The sequence below is a fragment of the Mustela putorius genome, unplaced genomic scaffold (assembly GCF_011764305.1).
Source record: "Mustela putorius furo isolate JIRA1106 unplaced genomic scaffold, ASM1176430v1.1 tig00000224_pilon_pilon_pilon, whole genome shotgun sequence".
In the NCBI taxonomy this organism is placed as follows: Eukaryota; Metazoa; Chordata; class Mammalia; order Carnivora; family Mustelidae; genus Mustela; species Mustela putorius.
The window spans coordinates 4,984,969-5,007,018 of NW_025421321.1; positions in this window are offsets into that span (position 1 = coordinate 4,984,969).

A 22,050-nucleotide genomic window follows, 5' to 3' on the forward strand; every position below is an offset into this window, starting at 1 on the left:
GAGGCAGTACTGATGGCTAGGAACATATCAATACAGACATCAGTAATATGTCAGAACTAGTGTTCAGAATGACACTAGTGCTAGCTGGGCTCAAAGAAGGCATGGAAAATATTAGAGAATTCCTTTCTGGAGAAATAAAATCCCTTTCTGAGAAATAAAAGAACTAAAATCTAACCAAGTTGAAATCAAAAAAGCTATTAATGAGGTGCAATCAAAAATGGAGGCTCTTACTGCTAGGACAAATGAGGCAGAAGAGAGAATTAGTGATATAGAAGACCAAGTGATGGAGAATAAAGAAGCTGAGCAAAAGAGAGACAAACAGTTACTGGACCATGAGGGGAGAATTTGAGAGATAGGTGATACCATAAGATGAAACAATATTAGAATAACTGGGATACCAGAAGAAGAAAGAGAGAGAAGGGTGGAAGTTATATTGAAGCAAATTATAACAGACTTTCCATAATATGGCAAAGGGAAAAAACATCAGAATCCAGGAGACACAGAGAACCCCCTTCTAAATCAACAAAAATAGGTCAAAACCCCATCATCTAGTAGTAAAACTTACAAGTCTTAATGAGAAAGAGAAAATCCTAGAAGCAGTTCGGGACAAGGGATCTGTAACATACAATGGTAGAAATATTAGATTGACAGCAGACTTATCCACAGAGACCTAGCATGCCAGAAAGGACTGGCATGATATATTCAGAACACCACATGAGAAAAACATGCAGCCTAGAATACTATATCCAGCTAGGCTGTCACTGAAAATAGGAGAAATAAAAAGCTTCCAGGACAAACAAAAATTAAAGAAATTTCCAAACACCAAACCAGACCTATAGGAAATAAAGAAAGGGGTCCTCTTAAGCTAAGAAAGAGACTCAAAGTAACATTGACCAGAAAGGAACAGACAATGTACAGTAACAGTTGTCTGATAGAAATTACAATGGCACTAATTTCGTATCTTTCAATAGTTGCCCTAAATGTAAATGGGCTAACTGCCCCAGTCAAAAGACACAGGGTATCAGAATGGATTAAAAAAAACAAGACCTATCAATATACTGTCTACAAAAAAACTCATTTTAGACTCAAAGTCACCTCCAGACTTAAAGTGAGGGGATGGAAAATAATTTACCATGCTAATGGACATCAAAAGAAAGCTTTTATCAGATAAATTAGATTTTAAGCCAAAGACTATAATAAGAGATGAGGAAGGACACTATAACATACTCAAAGGGTCTGTCCAACAAGGAGATCTAATAATTTTAAATATCTATGCCCCTAACATGGGAGCAGCCAACTATATAAACCAATTAATAACAAGATCAAAGAAACACATCACAATAATACAATAATAGTAGGGGACTTTAACACTCCCCTCAATGAAGTGAACAAATCATCCAAGCAAAAGATCAACAAGGAAATAAAAGCCTTCAGTGACACACTAGACCAGATGGACAGACTAGATATATTCAGAACATTCCATCCCAAAACAACAAAATATGCACTCTTCTCTAGTGCACATGAAACAGTCTCCAGAATAGATCACATCCTGGGTGATAAACCAGGTCTCAACTGGCACCAAAAGATTGGGATCATTCCCTGCATATCTTCAGACTACAATGCTCTGAAGCTAGAATTCAAACACAAGAGGAAGGTTGGAAAGAACTCAAATGCATGGAGGCTAAAGAACATCCTACTAAAGAATGAATGGGTAAATCAGGAAATTAAAGAATAATTGAAAAAATCCATGGAAACAAAAGAAAATGAAAACACAACGCTTTAAAATCTTTGGGAGGGAGCAAAGGCAGTCCCTAGAGGAAAGTATGTAACAATACAAGCCTTTCTCAGGAACAAGAAAGGTCTCGGGTACACAATCTAACCCTATACCTAAAGAAAGCCTAAACCCAGCAGGAGAATAGAAATAAAATTCAGAGAAAAATCTATTAAATAGAAACCAAAAGAACAGTAGAAGAGATGAATAAAAAGAAGAGCTGGCTCTTTGAAAGAATTAATAAGATTGATAAATTCTTGGCCAGATTTATCAAAAAGAACCCAGATTAATAAAATCATTAATGAAGGAAGAGAGATCACAACCAACACCAAAGAAATACACACAATTAAAAGAACATATTATGAGCAACTATATGCCAGGAAATTTGACAATCTGGAAGAAAAGGATACATTCCTAGAGACATATAAACTACAAAAACTGAACCAGGAAGAAATAGAAAAGCTGAACAGACCCATAACCAGTAATGAGATTGAAGCAGTCATCAAAAATCTCTAAAAAACAAGACCCAGAGCCAGATGGCTTCCCAGGGGAATTCTACCAAATATTTAAAGAATAATTAACATCTGTTCTCCAGAAACTGTTCCAAAAACTAGAAATGGGAGGAAAACTTCCAAACTCATTTTATGAGGCCAACATTGGGGCGTCTGGGTGGCTCAGTGGCTTAAAACCTCTGCCTTTGGCTCAAGTCATGATCTCAGTCATGGGATCAAGCCCCGCATCAAGCTCTCTGCCAGGGAACCTGCTTCCTCCTCAATCTCTGCCTGCCTCTCTGACTACTTGTGATCTTTGTCTCTGTCAAATAAATAAAGAAAATCTTTAAAAAAAAGAAAAGAAAAAGAAAACCACTCACTTCAAGTAGGGAGCTTGTCCTCCCATTCGCTGGTCAAAGCTGTAAGCACAGGACCGCAGGATTTTAGAGCTAGAGGGTCATCCAAAAACTGTGAAGAGTCCTTTGCAGATAAAGTAGGGATTTTATCCTATCTGCAAGCTAAAGAGTTAGCCCACCTCAGTTTCAACAGTGTGTGCAGAAATCATGACTTCCTGGCTCAGAAATGAATAACAATGGCCTCTCTGCCTACTTGTGATCTCTGTCTCTGTCAAATAAATGAATAAAATCTTCAAAAACAAAAAGAAAAAAGAAAAAGAAAACCAAAGTTGGTGGCATCACAATTCCAGACTTCAAGCTCTTCTACCAAGACAGTATGGTGGTACTGGCATAAAAACAGACATATAGATCAATGGAACCGAATAGAGAGCCCAGAAATAGACCCTCAACTCTATGGTCAACTAATCTTTGACAAAGCAGGAAAGAATGTTCAATGGGAAAAAAAAAAAAAAGAAAAACAGTCTCTTCAACAAATGGTGCTGGGAAAATAGGGCAGCCACATACAGAAGAATGAAACTGGGACATTTCCTTACACCACACATAAAACCAGACTCAAAATGGATGAAGGACCTCAATGTGAGAAAGGAATCTATCAAAATCCTTGAGGAGAACACAGGCAGCAACCTCTTCGACCCCAGCCACAGCAACCTCTTCCTAGAAACATCGCTGATGGCAAAGGAAAAAAGGGCAAAAATGAACTATTGGGACTTCATCAAAATCAAAAGCTTTTGCACAGCAAAGGAAAGAGGCAACAAAACCAAAAGACAGCAGACAGAATGGGAGATGATATTCTCAAATAACATATTAGTTAAAGGGCTAGTATCCAAAATCTAAAAAGAACTCATCAAACTCAACACCCAAAGAACAAATAATCCTATCAAGAAATGGGCAGAAGTCATGAACAGACATTTCTGCAAGGAAGACATCCAGATGACCAACAGACACATGAGAAAGGGCTCAACATCACTCAGCATCTGGGAAATACAAATCAAAACTATAGATACCACCTTATACCAGTCATAATGGCTAAAATTAACAAGTCAGGAAACAACAGATGTTAGCAAGGATGCGGAGAAAGGGGGACCCTCCTACACTGTTAGTGGAAATGCAAGCTGGTGGAGCCACTCTGGAAAACTACATGGAGATTCCTCAAAAAGTTGAAAATAGACCTACCCTATGACCCAGCAATCACACTACTAGGTTTTATCCTAAAGATACAAATGTAGTGATCCAAAGAGGCATGTGCACCCAAATGTTCATAACAGTAATGTCCACAATAGCCAAACTATGGAAAGAGCCTTCATGTCCATCAAGAGATGAATGGATAAAGAATAGTGGTGTATATATACCACAGAATACTATGCAGCCATCAAAAGAAATGAAATCTTGCCATTTGCAACAACGTGGAGGGATCTTGAGGGTATTATGCTGAGCAAAATAAGTCAATAAGAGAAAGACAATTATATCATCTCTCTGATATGAGGAATTTGAGAGGCAGGGCAGGGGGTTGTGGAGGGGAGGGAAGAAAAAAATGAAACAAGATGGGATCAGGAGGAAGACAAACCATAAAAGAGTCTTAATCTCACAAAACAAACTGATGGTTGTTAGCGGGTGAGGGGTAGAGATAGGGTGGCTCGGTTATGGACATTGGGGAGGGTATGGGCTATGGTGAGTGCTGTGATGTGTGTAAACTGACGATCACAGATCTGTACCTCTGGGGCAAATAATAAATTACATATATTAATAAAAATAATTTTAAAAAATAAAAATAAATAAAATAAAATACACTGGAATGCTGTGACTAAAGTTTATTTGTTAAAGGCTTATAATATTGAAATAATTCTCGGTACTTCTGTCCCCTCAGAGGCCAACTAAAGGCATTAAGTTTAATGAATACTGCTTAGGAATGTACGTGAGTCTGCTCAACGGGTGTAAAATAAGGGTCTCTACCACAACATCATTTACTTTTGTAATGAGATTATTTATTGGAAGAAGAAACTTGAGGTTTTCATTTAATCTAAACAATAAGTAGATGATTTAAACATTTTATTCAGCTTGATTTTTATTTTAGGCTGATGGGAATTGAAATATAGGGAGAAAGAATTAAATGTCCCACACAAGTGCCACTCCTTTAAAACACTGCTCTCCTAGCAACTCACTTCGAAGTTGAAGATAATGTGAACCCATAGATCTTCTAGGCAACAAATACTTTTCATAACTATGTTTTGGCTGCCCCTTCCCACAACCCAGTCCTCCTCCAGCTTAAGGGATAAGATTGACACTGCATTAACATGAAATATATCAGTCAGTTTCAATGCAGGTTTCAATGCAGAAACAAGCAGTCCCATAGGGGTCTTAAAACAAAGCTTTGCCTATCAAGTACAAATCAGTTGTCCTCTGCTTCTGCTCCAAATGTCTTCCTTACCCCCACGTGTACAAAGAAGGAGCAACAAGGTCTGTAATACATTTCACTGCAGAGGGAAGAGACCCACTGTATTCTTCAAGTGTCTGCATAGATGTAGTGGAGGTCATGTTCAGTTCACAAGACTCAGCTAAGGCTCAGCCTGATGCCAATGCAAAGACAGCGTTTTACTTGCCCCCTAGGAGGTGACTAGGAAGTCACCCAGTGATGGGTAGAGATGCACTCTTCATACAGAAAGCAGGAGCCAGTATGGTTTTACCAGAACACAGCCACCCCTGGTCCCTTTACTTCATCTGTGGTTGATCTCCAGATGCATTGTAGAGTTGTGGCAACAGAGAAGCAGAGAACACAAAGCCGAATATATTTGCTCTCTAGCCCTTTACAGAAAAGACTTGCCAACCCTGGTCTGGAGCTTAAATCAAACCCAGAGCATGGCGATAAAAGAAGGCAAACAGGTACTGGTTAGGTTTTCTTTGTTTTGAAATTCTCTATGGACTGTGAACTAACCCTCTTTTTATGAGCTACATCTGGGATGGACCTTCTCGCAATTCTGCCTTTGGTATGCCACTGTTGATCATCAATAAATTGCATAGGGTGAGGGGTTTCCACCTTTTTTTAAAGTTTTCATTTTAATTCCATTTAGTTAATGTACAGTGTTATATTAGTTTCAAGTGTACAACAGAGGGATTCAACAATTCCATGCATTGCCTGATGCTCATCAAGACAAGTGCCCTTCTTAATCCCCTTCAACTATTTCATTCTATCTCCACCTCACTTCCCCTCCAGTAACCATCACTTTGTTCTCTATAACAAGTCTATTTTAAGTGTCTGTTTCTTAATTTGTCTAAATTTGGAGTTTTATGAGGTAAAAATTCTCTTATGTGTTATATATTATTTAAAGAAAATTCTCCTTTGTGTCAAAATAATTTATTAAGTGGGTAGGAGAAGAATCAATGAAACAAGATGGGATTGGGAGGGAGACAAACCATAAGTGACTCTTAATCTCACAAAACAAACTGAGGGTTGCTGGGGGGAGGTGGGTTGGGAGAAGGGAGTGGGGTTATGGACATTGGGGAGGGTATATGCTATGGTGAATGCTGTGAAGTGTGTAAACCTGGCGATTCACAGACCTGTACCCCTGGGGATAAAAAATAAAAAATAAAAAATAAAAAAAATCATATGAAATAAAACTATATACTAATTTCATATAAAAAATAATTTATTAAAAGGTACATAATTTTATAATCTGGACAAAGCCATTTTATTACATATTTATATTTTCTTTCTGAATTGCAAAATATATATGTGATTTGGCTTTCTGCCAAGCACTTTTGCTTTGATATAGATGCTACTAAGTAAGAATTTGAGAAAAATGTATATTCCTCTTACTGCTACAGAATGACCAAGATTAGTAAGCAATCTATTTAAGCACTAAATGCTTTCCTGATGGATGCTCTCCTGATGCTACAAATAATCAAACCATGAAATGGTTAGCAACTGTTGTTGTGTCCCTAAGCAATTTACTTTTTAGGTTTCTCCCTTTCATGTGTCCACTGACAATGGTGTTCCAATGAATCTGACTCTACAGGTTTCTTCTCTCACTTCAGCTTTTTCTGGTTCCCCTGGACCTCTCTCTCTAAAGCGCCGCCCCCCCCACCATCACATAATCTTGCCCTTGCTATGGAGACAATATTGTCCTGGCTTTCTAGGGAGACAGAGAGCAATAAACAACACAGAACTTTTTCTATCATCATAGGCACAAAAATGAAGCCATCAATACTTGATTATTTTTAATGGACCCAATGTTCAAATTCTTACCACTTTATTACAGTATAACCTTTTAACCCTAAATCATTGTACAAAACCAGTTTGATTAAAGTTTTTGAGTACATGTCCTTGTTTAACACAAATTAAAGTGAGGTCATCTTAGTTAAAGCAATCAGTTGTTGTCAGGCATTTTGTGGATAAATTCTGAAAAGCTCTGGTAGCAATATTGCAAACAATATTAGACACAGAATAATCTTCCATACATAGACTTGTGCTTTTTTTTTTATTTCTCTCATAGTAGTTGAAAATGTTCATAAACAAAATTTTAAAGTTCACTTCCTTCAATTATGTCTTTGGTCATTCATTGAGCACCTTTGGTCCAACATCTTGAAATAAATAAGTGGTAACCTAAGGAATAGCCTACCCACAAATGGAGAATATTAATAATTGAGGTTAATGTTATCTTTCCAAATTTTATGAAAATTCATATGTGTATTAAAACATATATTACATACTCTAAAATAAATTTTTCTTTATTTTAATTTCAATTTATTATTAGTAGGGGTTCAAGGGATTTTGTAAATGCAACTTGTTCAAATTGGTGATAATCTATACTAAAAAATTTGTATTATAAAATTTTCAAAAATAAAGCAAAAGAGAGTGGTAAATTAACCTAATTTTTCAAAAAAAATTTTTTTAAGATTTTATTTATTTATTTATTTATTTAACAGGGAGAGAGAGATCACAAGTAGGCAGAAAGGCAGGCAGAGGAAGAGGAAGAAGCAGGCTCCCTGCTGAGCAGAGAGCCCGATGCGGGGCTTGATCCCAGGACCCTGAGATCATGACCTTAGCCGAAGGCAGAGGCTTAACCCACTGAGCCACCCAGGCAGCCCAAATGGGAGGTTTCTTTTTTTTTTTTTTTAAGATTTTATTTATCTGACAGACAGAGACAGTGAGAGAGGGAACACAAGCAGGGGGAGTGGGAGAGGGAGAAGCAGGCTTCCTGTTGAGCAGGAAGCCCCATGTGCAGCTTGATCCCAGGACCCTTGGATCATGATCTGAGTTGACGGCAGATGCTTAACAACTGAGTCACCCAGATGTCCCTAATTTTTCAACATTCTTTTTTTAAAGTATTTTATTTATTTATTTATTTGACAGAGAGAGAGATCACAAGTAGGCAGAGAGAGAGAGAGGAGGAAGCGGGCTCCCCGCTGAGCAGAGAGTCTGATGCAGGGCTCGATCCCAGGACCTTGGGACCACGACCTAAGATGAAGGCAGAGGCTTTAACCCACTGAGCCACCCAGGTGCCACAATTTTTCAACATTCTTAATGTTTAAATTATCCCAGTTGGATCAGATGCACCCAAAAAAAGCACTCGTTCCATTTTTTTCCCATATTTCTCCAAGTATGATTGCTTCTCTATCCCAGATTACTTTTGCTTTTCCTCTGAGAATGGCATTAAAAGATCATACAGTGAACTTAAATTGAGCTAGTGGAAATGTAAACTGGTGAAGTGCTTTGGAAAACAGTCTAACAGTCCCTCAAATGATTAAACATCGAGTTACCATAGGACCCAACAAGTCCACTCCTGGGCATCAGCATATGTCCACACAAAAGCTTGCATATGACTGTTCATAGCAATACCATTCATAATAGATAATCAAAAGGAAATACCCTTCGTCCATCAACTCATGAGTGGATGAACAAAATGCAGTATATTCATGCAACGGAATATTATTTAGTCATAAAAAGAAAGGAAAGAATCACACATGCTATAATATGGATGAACCTTGAAAATATTATGCTAAATAAAATAATCGAGTCACAAAAAAACACATTATATGATTTCGGTCACGTAGAAGTCCCAATTAGGGAAATCTATAGAGACAAATATGTGAGATTAGTGGTTGTTTAGAGCAATGTTGGGCTAGGGAACTAGGGTGGGGATAGCTAAAGGGTTTGGAATTTCTTTTTGAGGCAGTGAAAATGTTCTAAAATTAGGTGAAGTGATGGGTGCCTTTCTGTGAATATACAAATATCATGGAGCCATAGCCTTTACAGGAGTGAATTGTATGGTAAGTGTGTTCTATCGCAATTGAGCTGCTAAAAAAGAATGAAAAGAGAATATCATGGGAACCTAGGGGCACCTGGGTGGCTGTCAGTTAAACGTCTGCTTTCAGCTCAGGTCATGATCCCAGAGTCCTGGGATTGATATCCATGTCAGGCTCCCTGCTCAGCAGAGTCTGCTTTTCCCTCTGCCTGCTGCTCGCCCTACTGGTGTGCTCGCTCTCGCTCTCGCTCTCGCTCGCTCTCTCTTTCTGACAATGAATAAAATCTTTAAAAGAAGAAAAAAGAGTATTATGGGAACCTTATGTCAATAATTTTGACAAAGTCTTAAAGGGTTAAAAACTATCAAACCTCATTCAAAAAGAAATAAATAACCTGAATAACCCTGTATCTTTCAATGAAACTGATTTTGTGGTTCAAGTTCAATTGAACTTCCCACGGAGAAACTTTCTGGTTCAGTCGATTTCATTCACTATGTATCAAATATTAAATGAATTAATAAGACCAATTGTACACAAAGTTTTTAGAAACTATTAAAAGATGGGACACTTCCCATAATTTTATGTTGCCAGGATTATTGGGATACCAAAATATACAAAGATACGACTGGGGGGAAAAAAAGAAGAAGAAACTATAGACTAATCTCCCTCATGAACACAGACACAAAAATCCTAACTAAAATTTCAGTGAGTCAAATCTAGCAACAGATAAACAATCATATTTTATCACCAACTGGGTTTCTTCCATAGAATGTAAGCTTAATACTCAAAAATTAATTTACCATATTAACCAACTAATAAAATAAGGAGTATATGTTAATCTTATACATGCAGAAAAAGCATTTGACAAATTCAACATCTGTTCATGATAAAATGTCAGAAAACTATTAATAAAAAGGGAGCTGCTTCCATCTTTATAAAAGAGAACTTCAAAAACCCTGCAACTAACATCAATCTTATTGTTCATAAATTAATGCTTTCCCTATAAGACTGCGGATAATGTAAAGATGTCTATTTTCCCACATTTGTGAAATGTTGTACTAGAAACCCTAACTAATGCAATAAGCAGAGAGAGAGAAAGAAGGGCATGCAGGTGGCCAGACAGACAGATAAGGAAGGAAGGAAAGAAGGAAGGAAGGAAGGAAGGCAAGTAGCACATAGATTGCAAAGGAAGAACTAAAACTCCATTTGCAGATGGCATAATTGCTTATGTAGGACATTCTAAAGAATCTACAAAAAAACCCAGCAGCTCAAATAAGTAAGTTTAACAAGATCTTAGTGTACAAGGTCAATACACACACACAAAAAAAGAACAATTATATTTCAGTGTACCAGCAATAAAACAGTTGGAAAATTTAAGTTTAAAAATGAAAACATATACAATAGAATAAAAAATACTTAGGAATGTATTTAACAGAATATGTATAAAACATTTATGTTGAAAAGTACAAAAACATCACTGAAAGGAAATTTAAAAAGACCTAAATGAATGGAGAAAGATACTATATTCATGGACCAAGAGATTCAACGTTAAGATACCAGTTTTCTCCAGGGTGATCTATAGGGTTTTTTTGTTTCTTGGATTTTTTTTTTTAGGAGGTTTGTTTAACTTACAGTGGAAAAATTATGCCAGGGACAAAGAGAAGCAGGCAGAGAAAGAGAGAGGAAAGCAGGCTCCCCGCTGAGCAGAGGGCCCAATGCGGGGCTCGATCCCAGGACCCCAAGACCACGATCTGAGCTGAAGGCAGAGGCCTTAACCCACTGAGCCACCCAGGCGCCCCATGATCTATAGTTTTAAGGCAATTCCAATCTATACCAACAAGCCATTATGTAGCAATTGACAAATTGCCCACAAAATATGTGTAGAAATACAAAAGGCTTAGAATATCCAAAGCGTTCTTTAAAAAAATAAATTCAAGATATTCAGTATTAAAAACTAAGTATGTCTCACTCTGCAGAAACAGATTTTCAATGAGATCTAACAACACACGTAATTATGTACATACATGACACTTACAAACATACATTACACGCACCTACATCAAATGTGTCCACACCCACATAAAGATTTGTATTGCATATACTCTTTTATCAAAAGCATGTATAACATAAACACCTATGTGCATGCATCCGCGTCCCAAGCATGCATGTTTGTGTCACATACAGGCACACATACACTTACGTGCACACGGGTGCATTTACATTACATCATGCATAATCACATGCCTACAAAATGGGTATAAGTACATGCCTATATATATGTGCATCACATTACATACATATGCACATACCTATGTGTTGTGTACAAACTTACACACATGCATATGTGCGCATATACACATTTATATTACATGTATGCATATATACATGCATACACACATAATCTGACAGCCTGTCCCTTGTCTCATTCCCACAGAGCCCTCCCCTCTCAGTCTACCAATAATTGCCTTGAAGGCGGTGGCCCGTGTGCTATATTAAATCATATTCTCCAGGGTATTTAATGTCAATTCAAAACCCAAACAGCACACTAGAAGTCCAGAACAATAAATGCATCACGGTGAAATGACAAGTTTTAGGTTAGAGCACCCTATTCTTCCTTTCTCCTCCTCAGTTTAAACCCAACCTGCTCCTAAGCCCAGCCAAGTTGAAAAACAAGTATGGAAAATAAATATGTTAGATCCTTCAAAAACTCCCCTGGACCAACTGTCAGCTTAATAACTCTCATTTTCCCTCTTGAAGTTTAGTTTACTAGACTTAAAAACTTTCAGTTATGGAAAAGGAGAAATTTCACAGGTACCCACAGCCTTAAGGCATGCTTGAACTATTTCTAGACGTCTTTGAAGAAGAAATCAGGTCATAAAATAGAAGCATTGAAACCAATACACTGCCAATTCTCTTTCCTCAGCTCAAAGCGAGGCTTGAGACAACTCAGCAAAAGGGCTGAGGCTAGAAGAACCCACTTCATGACAAAGTAAATCATCCTTCTACCGAAATATTAATGCTTTTGCTTTGTAGCAAGGGTTGGAGGAGGTGGTCAGGAAAATTTGGCATAAGCACATTTATGACAATCTGACCACTCCATCAGGAGCATTGTTTTCTAAAGGGCCCTTTAGTTCATAGTCATACCTTTTAACAAGCTCTGTGATTGCGTAAGATCCATCATTACTTCCAGGTGTTACAAATGCAATCATAATTATTTTAATGGATCATTTACTTCCCAAACTTTACAATAAATGCATTACAGTATGGAGATGATTAGGCCAAGATCACAATCATGCCTCTTCTTTAATCACCAATAATTTATACTTGTCGCCAGTCACTAAGAATAATTTTATCTTTGAGCAAAGACAAAAATACTGGGGCACCTGAGTAGCTCACCCAGCGGAACGACCGGCTCTCGATTTCAGCTCAGGTCCTGGTCTCCGAGTCCTGGGATGGAGCCTCCCAGCCAGGCTTCCTGCTCTACAGAGTCTGCTTCTCCCTCTCCCTCTGCCCTGCATCTCCCCCGACCCACACACCGGGGCTCATGCTCTCTCTCTCTCTTTCTCTCAACTAAGTAAATTAAATCTTTTTTAAAAAAGATAAAACTACTATTAAAGAGACCCTATTTTAAAAGTCACCTCAGACTCTTTGTACGCTAATTACTATAGTGTCTTGCCCCATGCAAATATTAACTGTCCACTCACGATGATCATTATAGAACTCGTTAGGATGAGCACAGACATTTGGTTCTCTCTTTTCAGACGTATGATAGGATCGCACCTCAGACCCCACTGAACAAATAAATAGTTGCATTACTTGGTTGGGTCAAAATGTCAGCAGGATTGACATCTGTCACTTCCAAAAGGAAGTAGGGACTGGCGTTCTCTTTTTCTTCCACACTGCTGGGTAGCAGTGTTCCAGAGAGCACTGGAACCCAGAGCGTGTATCATAATAGCACAGCACAAAGCCCAGCTGCCCTGCGATGGACCAGTATTGCAAGCAGGAAATAGACATTTGTTGTTATAAGCTACTAAGATTCAAAACCTGTTAGTGGTTGCAGCACAAACTAGCTTACTTAAATGATACAATTATTATCCGATGCACCCAGGCGAACAGCATGCATTTATCTGTACTAAATTAATCCATCCTACTTATAAATATTTATCAAGCACGTACTTTGCACTAGTTATTATGTATACAGTGGTCATAATGGCGGCTCACCAGGCATTTTATATGCATTCATTGACTTGATTTGTAATGTACCCCCACAAAGTAAATACTGCTGGCACCATTCCAACTCCTCACATTATCCAGAGAGATTAGGTACCTTACAGGGACCATACCTGCTTGCCCCCAATTCACAATGCTATGGATAAATTATAGGAAAAGTCAATCAAAAGAATACAGTTGCATGGAAAGCTAAGGAAACAATCCATGTAACAGAGGAGAAGAGAAATGCAAAGTAACAAGAGAAGCAGAACTCCTGGGCCTCCTGTCTCCAGGGTCAGAAAAGGCTTGGCTTCTGCAAGGAAACAAGTACCAAATGTTCTCTTGGGCAGAGGGTAACCAGGGGCCGGATCATGAACAGACACTGAAAAATCTAGCTGACTGACCACTAGCTGGGGCTGGCGAGATGTAAATTCGAGATGAGGGGAAATCAAGTTAAGCTGCCTCTAATTTTTCTATAATATTCCCAGTATCCCAATGAGATGAAAGTCCTAAGAATCCTTAAGATTTGCTTCTGGACTGAAGCTTTGAGAGACTCCTTGGAGGCAATGGGAAAACTAGAAAATTATCATGTAAGAAAAACTGAGGGGGGAAAAAAAACCAGAACAACACAAAAATATGAAAATCTCCAACTCAAAAGGAGCCATCATCCAAAAACCTCAAGATGCTTTAAGAAATATAATACCAGGAAAGAGGATCAATTTTTTAAATTGGATTGTGGATTCACTGGGTGACATTAACAGTATTGAGCGCTGAGTTCAATGATGTTCAATGGTGCTTAAAATGAGAAAGTGGCCTCCGTTAATAAGATAAATCATTAAACAAAGACATGAAAAATGAAATAGATAAATATGAGAAAGAAATAGTTACAAATCTGCAAAATTTACAAAACGACCTAATCAGTAAAATAAAGTTTGGGATCAAGTTTATACTAAACAGTTGAGGGAAAGTCAGTTAACTGGAACAGGATACTGATGTGTTCATTCAGAAGAGAAAGACAATGAAAAACAGCAGTCAGGAGACACGGAGGAGAGAGAGAGAGGACCCAGCGCATGTCCAGTAGACATCTCAGAACTAACACTGGGAGAGAGCATAGTGAGGGGGTGGTTTGGCCAGCTTCCAGCTGCCATTTCTGGCCACTAAGCCCGGACTTTGCCCCACAAGAGTGCACTGTCACTGTCTGAAGGGGGTAGATTTCCCTGAGGGCAGTTTGTGGGTTTCCCCATAGGAGGAATGGGAGAAAAATGGAGGCAATGAGTGATTACTCCGCCATAACCTTGGAAAGTACTGACTTCCTGGTCAACTTCACACACTCCCAGAGGAAATCCCAGGTGGTCAATCAGCTGCTTTCCGGGACAACCTCACTCTTATAAAATGTCCAATAAATGGTCAGAAAAACACCAGGCAATCGAAGTCTGGAGCAGAGTAAATGAGAGGAACAACCTTAGAACAGCTCTGAAGGGCCCGCTCCGCGGATACAGCTCCTTGCTCTAAAGAACAGTCCGCAAAGCTAGAGTAGCATCAAGATAAGTGGTACCAGAGAGTACAAGTAAGAACAGCAAAATGGGAAAAAGAACCCATTTTAGATTCTCATTGAGCAGCATAATGTTTAAACCAAGAATCGACAGCTGAAGGACCAACAGACAACCCTCCGTGATGCCATCAAAGATTTAGAAGGTGGGGCGCCTGGGTGGCTCAGTCGGTTAAAGCCGCTGCCTTAGGCTCAGGTCATGATCCCAGAGTCCTGGGATTGAGCCCCGCATCGGGCTCTCTGCTCAGCTGGGAGCCTGCTTCCTCCTCTCTCTCTGCCTGCCTCTCTGCCTACTTGTGATCTCTCTCTGTCAAATAAATAAATAAAATAAAATCTTTAAAAAAAAAAAAAAAAGATTTAGAAGGTGAGTGGGGAGCCCAGTGTGGCAACTGAAGGTGTTACATGAAATCTGTAAAAATAGTAAAGAGTATTTGAATGTTGGAAACATTTTTCTTCAAGAATGCCTCTCTCCAGGTGGATGCACTACTAAGGAAAGTTTGGTGTTCCTAAAATCAGTTGGTTGGGTTCAACCTTTGCTCTTCTGGAGACTGAAGGGGTGGAAATGGAGAGAGAAAGCATTACAAGCCACACTTTAACATTAGATTTCAGGAAACTGAATACAAACTTCTGCAGGGTGAAATTTGGAAGTGTGTGGCTGTTTGCCTGCAGGCACACCCCAGTGTGGGCTGTATGTTGGCTGTTAGAAATTTTAGTGAGAAATTATAGTTAGGAATATACAGAAAATATAGTTCTAGCAAGAAGTGTCAGAAAGCAGAATTAGGGTCTGGTAGAGCTGAAAAGGCATAAGGAAAACCTAGAAATGAGTGAGTCCCCAGATCTGCATTTCATTGTCCCCCAAACCTTGGCTGACTGCTAGACTTCATATGTATGGGTGAGACCGGATGGGCCAGGACACAAGGCAGCAGCTGGAAGAGGCAAGAATTGAGTGAAATTTTCTGCTGGCGCAACACACAGATGTAACATCCAGAAAGGAGCTGATACAACATTAAAACTGATTCGTAAGTGATGAGCTTTTAGAACCTCACCATCTTTGTTGCCTTTTTAAAAAGATTTTGTTTATTGGAGGGAGAGAGAACACAAGTAGGAGTTGGGGGGGAGAAGGATAGAGGGAGAGGGAGAAGCAGACTCCCCACTGAGCAAGGAGCCAGAGTCAGGACTCCATCCCAGACCTCTGAGATCACGACCTGGGCTGAAAGCAGATGCTTAACCGAGTGAGCCACCCAGGCGCCCCCACCATCTTTGTTTTTAACACAATTAATTTTAGTTGTAGGTTTATACAATATAATGTGGGTAATGGCCGTGCTGAACAACGGGCTTCTAAGATTTCTGAAAATGTAACAGTTGGTTCCTATGAGCATCTTCAAGTCGGCTCCAGATGTCACTGGTCACCCCCTTCTTGGATAGGGTGCGTTGGTACCTGGCTAGCTTATCTGTCTCCCAGAATGACCCACCATGTGCACTACCAGATTGGGTTGGCTGCTAGAGAAATCTGAGCAGGAACTGGAACGTGAAGCGATGCAGGAGCCGTCACCATCAGGTGGGCGTGGAACACCAAGCACCACGTAGGTCGGGCAGGTGATCTCTGGCGTGCTGGCTCATCTTACCCGGATGGCAGGGCAGCCCGTCTCCAGTGTCTCCCGCCATTGCCAGATACTCTTCTGATTCCTGGGCCAGGCAGCTGTATCCCTCCCTGGCGGAAGCTTGTGGTCACCTGCATTTGCCAAGTTAGATTCTGTGAGACACAGACCAGGTTCCGGTCTTTCCCTGTGGGTTCCCACTTGTTTCCATTGTTAAGGCTTGTACAGTGAGAGATTCTGGAAACAAGCAGAGATGTGACAAGTGAGACACAGAGCTGGGGAGATGGCAATTCTCCTGACTCTGTGTGTGTGTATGTGTGTGTGTGTAAGACCCAGAACTCTGAGGGTGAATGACACCCAAGAATGCTGTCTTTTTTTCTACCAAAAATATCCCAAATCCACCCAAATAACTTTTTTGGTCTTCTCATCTTCTGTATTATCTCTCCTCTGTAGCCAGAGATATCCTGGTTATGTTTAGCCAAATGATGCCACTCCTCTCCTCAGGCACCATGACTCCCATCTCTCTCAGTATGAAAGGCAAAGTCCTCACCAAATGATCTCCGCAACCCTACACAGCGTAGTTCCTAGCTGCCTCTCTGACCTCACTTCCTACAACAGCCCTCTCCATACACACTTCGCACAGCCCCACTGACTTCCTGCTGCTTTCAGAGTTCAAGAGGACCGTGCCCATCTCAGAGCTTTTGCCCTTGCTCTCCCCTCTGCCTGACATGCTCTCCCCCCGGAACCCTCTATGGCTCAGTACTTCACCTCCTTCAGGTTTTTACCCAAGTAACACCTTCATGCCTTCTTATTTAAAAATGGCCCCACATTCACAATCCTCTTTCTCCTTCCCCATTTCAGCTTCTCCCAGAGCCCCTATCACTACTTCAGGTTTGATATATTATACTTATTTATTTTGCTCTCTGTCTCCCCTTGCTGGAACATAGTGCTATTGAAGGCAGGGATTTCCACTTGCTTTGTCCATAGTCAAGTTTCCAATGGCTGGAAGGAAAATCTATGCTCAACAAATGCTTGTTAAGTGAATTAAATTTTCTAGCTGGTTCTTGCTGATACAGAAGGAAGATTTTGCATGCATACCTGGACAAACACATACATACGTAGTATAAGGTACCTGACCAGCTTAATGAACTCTCTTGGTCTTAAGTATTAATTTTGTTTACCAACTTAATTCTCTCAGGGTTTTTGTACATACGTAAGTTTATACAAGAATATCAAATCATCCCTTCCCTGAGGCAATGAGCCCCAGACCAACCTAGCTGCTTTGTAAACGGTGGGAACGTTCAAGTCTAACCAGAGGTAGAAAGAGAAGTCAGGTTCTCAAGCAATGTTTTTAAAATGTGATTCAGCCACAATACAGAAAGGCTCTGAACCTCAACAAGAGGAAAAACCAACAGTCTGCTCCCAACAGCAGTTGTCCGTCAGCCACATTGCAAGGCCAAACTACAGGGGCCAAACGGATCCCTGTGTGACGGAACACAGGAGCGGACCATATTAGGAACCCGTTATCATTGGAAAGATATCCAAATGCTTTATTTCTTCTTCGGCTCCTTATTTAGAACTTGCATATAATTCCTAAGTGAATAAATAAGCATAGATTGTTGGGTCCACAGTCCAAAGAGCTTAGAGATGACTGTTCCAGAACAAGGTATGGTCAACTCTGGGGCATATGAACCCTTTTCAGAATCTAATGAAGGCTGTAGGCACGCCCCCTACAAAACTGTATAGAACTATATAGTTATAAATTTACATAAATCTCTATAAATCATGCTAACCATCAGAGGCTTGACCAACTCCAGGAGGCTCATCCATATATCTTTTATGGGAGCATATACTCCAAAGTGAGAATCCTTGATCTTGATAGAAATGTTGGTTTGCCTTCAACTGGAGTTGAAGGGCAGTGAATTTTCTGTGCCCATTTTACTGAAATGAGCTGAACAAAGAAAATGTCAACTTCATCTCCATGGGTGCGAAAGAAGTAAGACCTAACAAAGGGTTTTTGAGACAGCAACTCACACTGGCTGCGCATACCCTGACCGGGCAGCAGGGGGCAGCGGAGCACAAGAAAAGCGGGACCGCTATAGCATTTTGAACAAAGAATGTTTTTCAGACCCTCACCGATCAATACCTATCCCCACCTTTCCCTTACTCATTACCCACCTACCCCCCCAACTACCTACCTACTCCAACTGTAAACCCACTCACTAGCTATACCATAGCCCGTATGACTCACTCACTCTCTGCTCCCTACCTACGCTCACCCACACCCATCCCCACTCTCTACCTACACCATCCCCCAAATAGTATAAATCTGAACTCATCATCAAAAGAATTGGCATCATTGCAATGATCTGCTTTTCCCTGCAGAGGTACTGGATGTCTTTCTATTTATTCAAATCTTTTATGACTCTCATCTTAGACCTTTGTGGTTTCTGGTAGTTTTGGGGGGGTTGGTTGGTTGGTTGGTTTTTTATGCATTGTTATTGTGAATAAAATTTTTCCATGATATATTCAAAATTATTATTACAGTGTAGAGAAAAACACTGGAGATATATATTTTTTCATGTGGGCCATTGTTCTGAACTCTCTCTTCCCAGTTTGCCCCACGATTCTCTTGAGTCTTCTTCCAAATGTTGTCAGAGATGCAAAGTTGTTTCTTTGTAACCAGGGCAAGAAGAGTGATTTTTAACAGTGTTGAATAGAGCAAGGAACAAAATGCATCCTTTGTAGGTCCCCCCCCCCCCCGCCATCTTCCCACAGCTTCTTGGCCTTCCCTTCCCTTTTCCCCTTCCCTCCGGCTCCCTTCCAAGGTCCCCAGTCTCTCTGGGCCAATCTTTGCCAAACATGTCCACTGTCACTTTCTGCCAGTCTGATTTTCGCTCTGTCCTACGCCAGTCAAGGGCTCCTCCGGCTGGTGTTTGCTGGGGCTCAGAACACAGGGCGGGTGGTGAGAGGTAAAAGTCATGGTCTCTTCTCTTGAATTGTGCCATGTTTAGATGTGACCCCTACAACTGAAGCTGCTCTCTGGGCACCAGGAAAGGAAGGAGGCTGAGCTAAAGCCATCAAAGTGGAGGGCTGGCCCAAGGAAGGAAGCAGGAGCCCTGAGGTAGCCACCAAAGCCAGCCCTACCAGCCCTGTCCTTGTCATGGCAGAAGACCAAGTGTTTTCTAATTTAACCAGCTGCATCTACTTCTTGACGCTGAAAGCATCCTGTATTTGGATGGTGATGAGTCAGGAATATCCCAAGAAAGCTTCACTCAGCAATTTTTTATTATCATTGTAAGAGTCCAGGGCAGGCCATCCCAAAATGGACCAAAATAGCATAATGAATATTTTGAATAAAATCTACTTGGGGAACAACCAGTGGAAGACCCTCCCCAGAACTTCCTCTGCTCCTCTGAAAGCAGGAAACAAATCTCCCATGTAAAAAATACTCTCCCTGTACTAAGAAATAAAAAAGACACCCTTATCACCAGAGATAGGGACTTTCAAGTATAGAAGGCTGTAGAAACAAACCTAATTTTTTTCTAATCTACTACCTCAGCCCAAATTCTGCCTAGAATTCCCTACTAATTAAAGCTTCCAAACACCTATTTGGGTTTTTTTTTTTAATCCTGTCAATTCCTCACAAGTTTATTGTCTCTGTCTAAAATGTATAAACACTGTCTGCCTTGATCATTCCCTCAAGTCTCTATTTCATTATTGGGCCTCATGCACATGTAATAAAGCTGGTTTTTTGGGGGGCACCTGGGTGACTCAGTCAGCTGAGTGGCAGACTCTTGATTTCAGCTTAGGTCATGATCTCAGGGCTGGGATGGAGCCCCAAGTGGGACGCCCGCTCAGCAGAATCTGCTTGAGGACTCTCCCTGTCCCTCTGCCCCTCCCTCTGTCACATGCTCTCTCTCTCTCTCTCTCACCCCTCTCTAAAATAAATAGATAAATCTTTTTTAAAAAACCTGGTTTTTTTTCCCATTTATCTATCTCATATCAGTTTAATTCCTAAACCAGCCAGATTCTTGAGGGGAAAGAAAGAAATTTCTCCCCGCACTACATCATTAACTAGGTGCCAGGTAATCTGCTTACCCCTTTATCAAGATTGACAAGACTACCAAAGGTAAAAGCCATAAGGGAAAAGACTGATAAGTGTAACCACATAAGGAAATCAAGTGGTAACTGAAGAAAATATATTTCTAAAAATCTAGTAAAAGCTTAATATCCCTCCGCACTTAAAAAAAAAAAAAAAAAAAAAAAAAAAAAAAAAACCAATTTCAACCCCACAGTTTCAAACTCATGAACTATGCCAAGAGGTCATTTTCACCCACCCAAGTCAAAATCAAAGTATGTTGGAGATACATAGCGTCTTCAGGGATAAAAGGAAACAGATACTCCCATAGGCTGTGAGACCCACAGAGGCACAATCTGTTTGGAATTCAGATTTACAAAATATGGAAGCATTTTAAATACACACCACCACCGACACAGCAACTGTTCTTTAAAAAAAAAAAAAAAAATTAAAAATCTCGCAGACAAACTCATCCCTTTCTAACAACTAATTTACTGAGTCTCTTTAGGTCACAGTTTATTGGATGTCGGAATATTTATTCTCTACTTGCAGGTGGATGAACTTCGGGCACAGCGATTGGCACACACACGGGACCCATGTGGATAAGTATAGGAATAAATATCATCCAACCGGGGGGCTGAGGACAGAGGTCCTCTCCTTCATTTAAATTTTTCCTACAGTTCCAACTAGATACAAGATTATGAGATCAATAATGAGTAAGAAGAAAAGGCTTTTTTAAAATAAGACATAAAAACGCATATCTGATCCACGGTATCCAGTTGCTTTACCCTAAATCGCCTCTAGAGGGCAGTGTCTCGCTCATTTTCTCGGGCTGGGACACAAACCCAGGAAAATGCCATTCAGATTAAAATTGTGGCTGGTTAGGCAACTGGAAGGACCTCCTCTGTGCAGAAATGTGTTCAAACCCAGTGATGGGTTAGGGAATTAGCTTCAGTTGAAGAAAGGCCCAATTGCTCACACTGACCAATGTAGCAAAGTGTGTTCTTAAGGTGGAAGAGGGACCTGTGGTCTGTTTGATTGTGAGATTAGTACTGACCAAATGGGCCAGAAATATGCCAGTTATTTACTGAGGGCTACCAATGCTTGACTACAGATAGGCACTGCCTGGCCCGAGCAGAGATTCAAATGCCATGCATGAGTAAAAAACACAGAGTGGAATCCAAGAGGGGCACGGTGGTCTGGACAAAAGCCTGAGCCTCTGAGGGTGGCCTCCTTCCTCTGCACCCCTTTGCAGGCATTGAGAGTCACCGGAGCCCCACAGGGGAGGCAGGAACCCTCCCAGGCTCCGCCATAGAAGCCCACTCTCCCTGTGCCTCCAGAGCCCAGCTCTCAAGAGTCTTCCCCTGAACCTTGCAGGACAGCATTAAAAAGACACGTAAATAGGGGTACCTGGGTGTCTCAGTCGGTTAAGAGTCTGCCTTTGGCTCAGGTCATGATCCCAGGGTCCTGGGATGGAGTCCCACATCCGGTGTGTGTTGGGGGTGGGGGATGGGAGGGTCTCTGCTCAGCAGGAAACCTGCTTCTCCCTCTGCCTGCCACTCCCCTTCTTTGTGCGCGCTCTCTCTCTCTCTCTCTCTCTCTCTGTCAGAAAGAAAGAAAGACACTTAAACAGTAAACAGGAGAGAAAGCAATAGGAAGGAACAAAAGTCAGGTGGTGGAAGTAGAGAACAATGAATC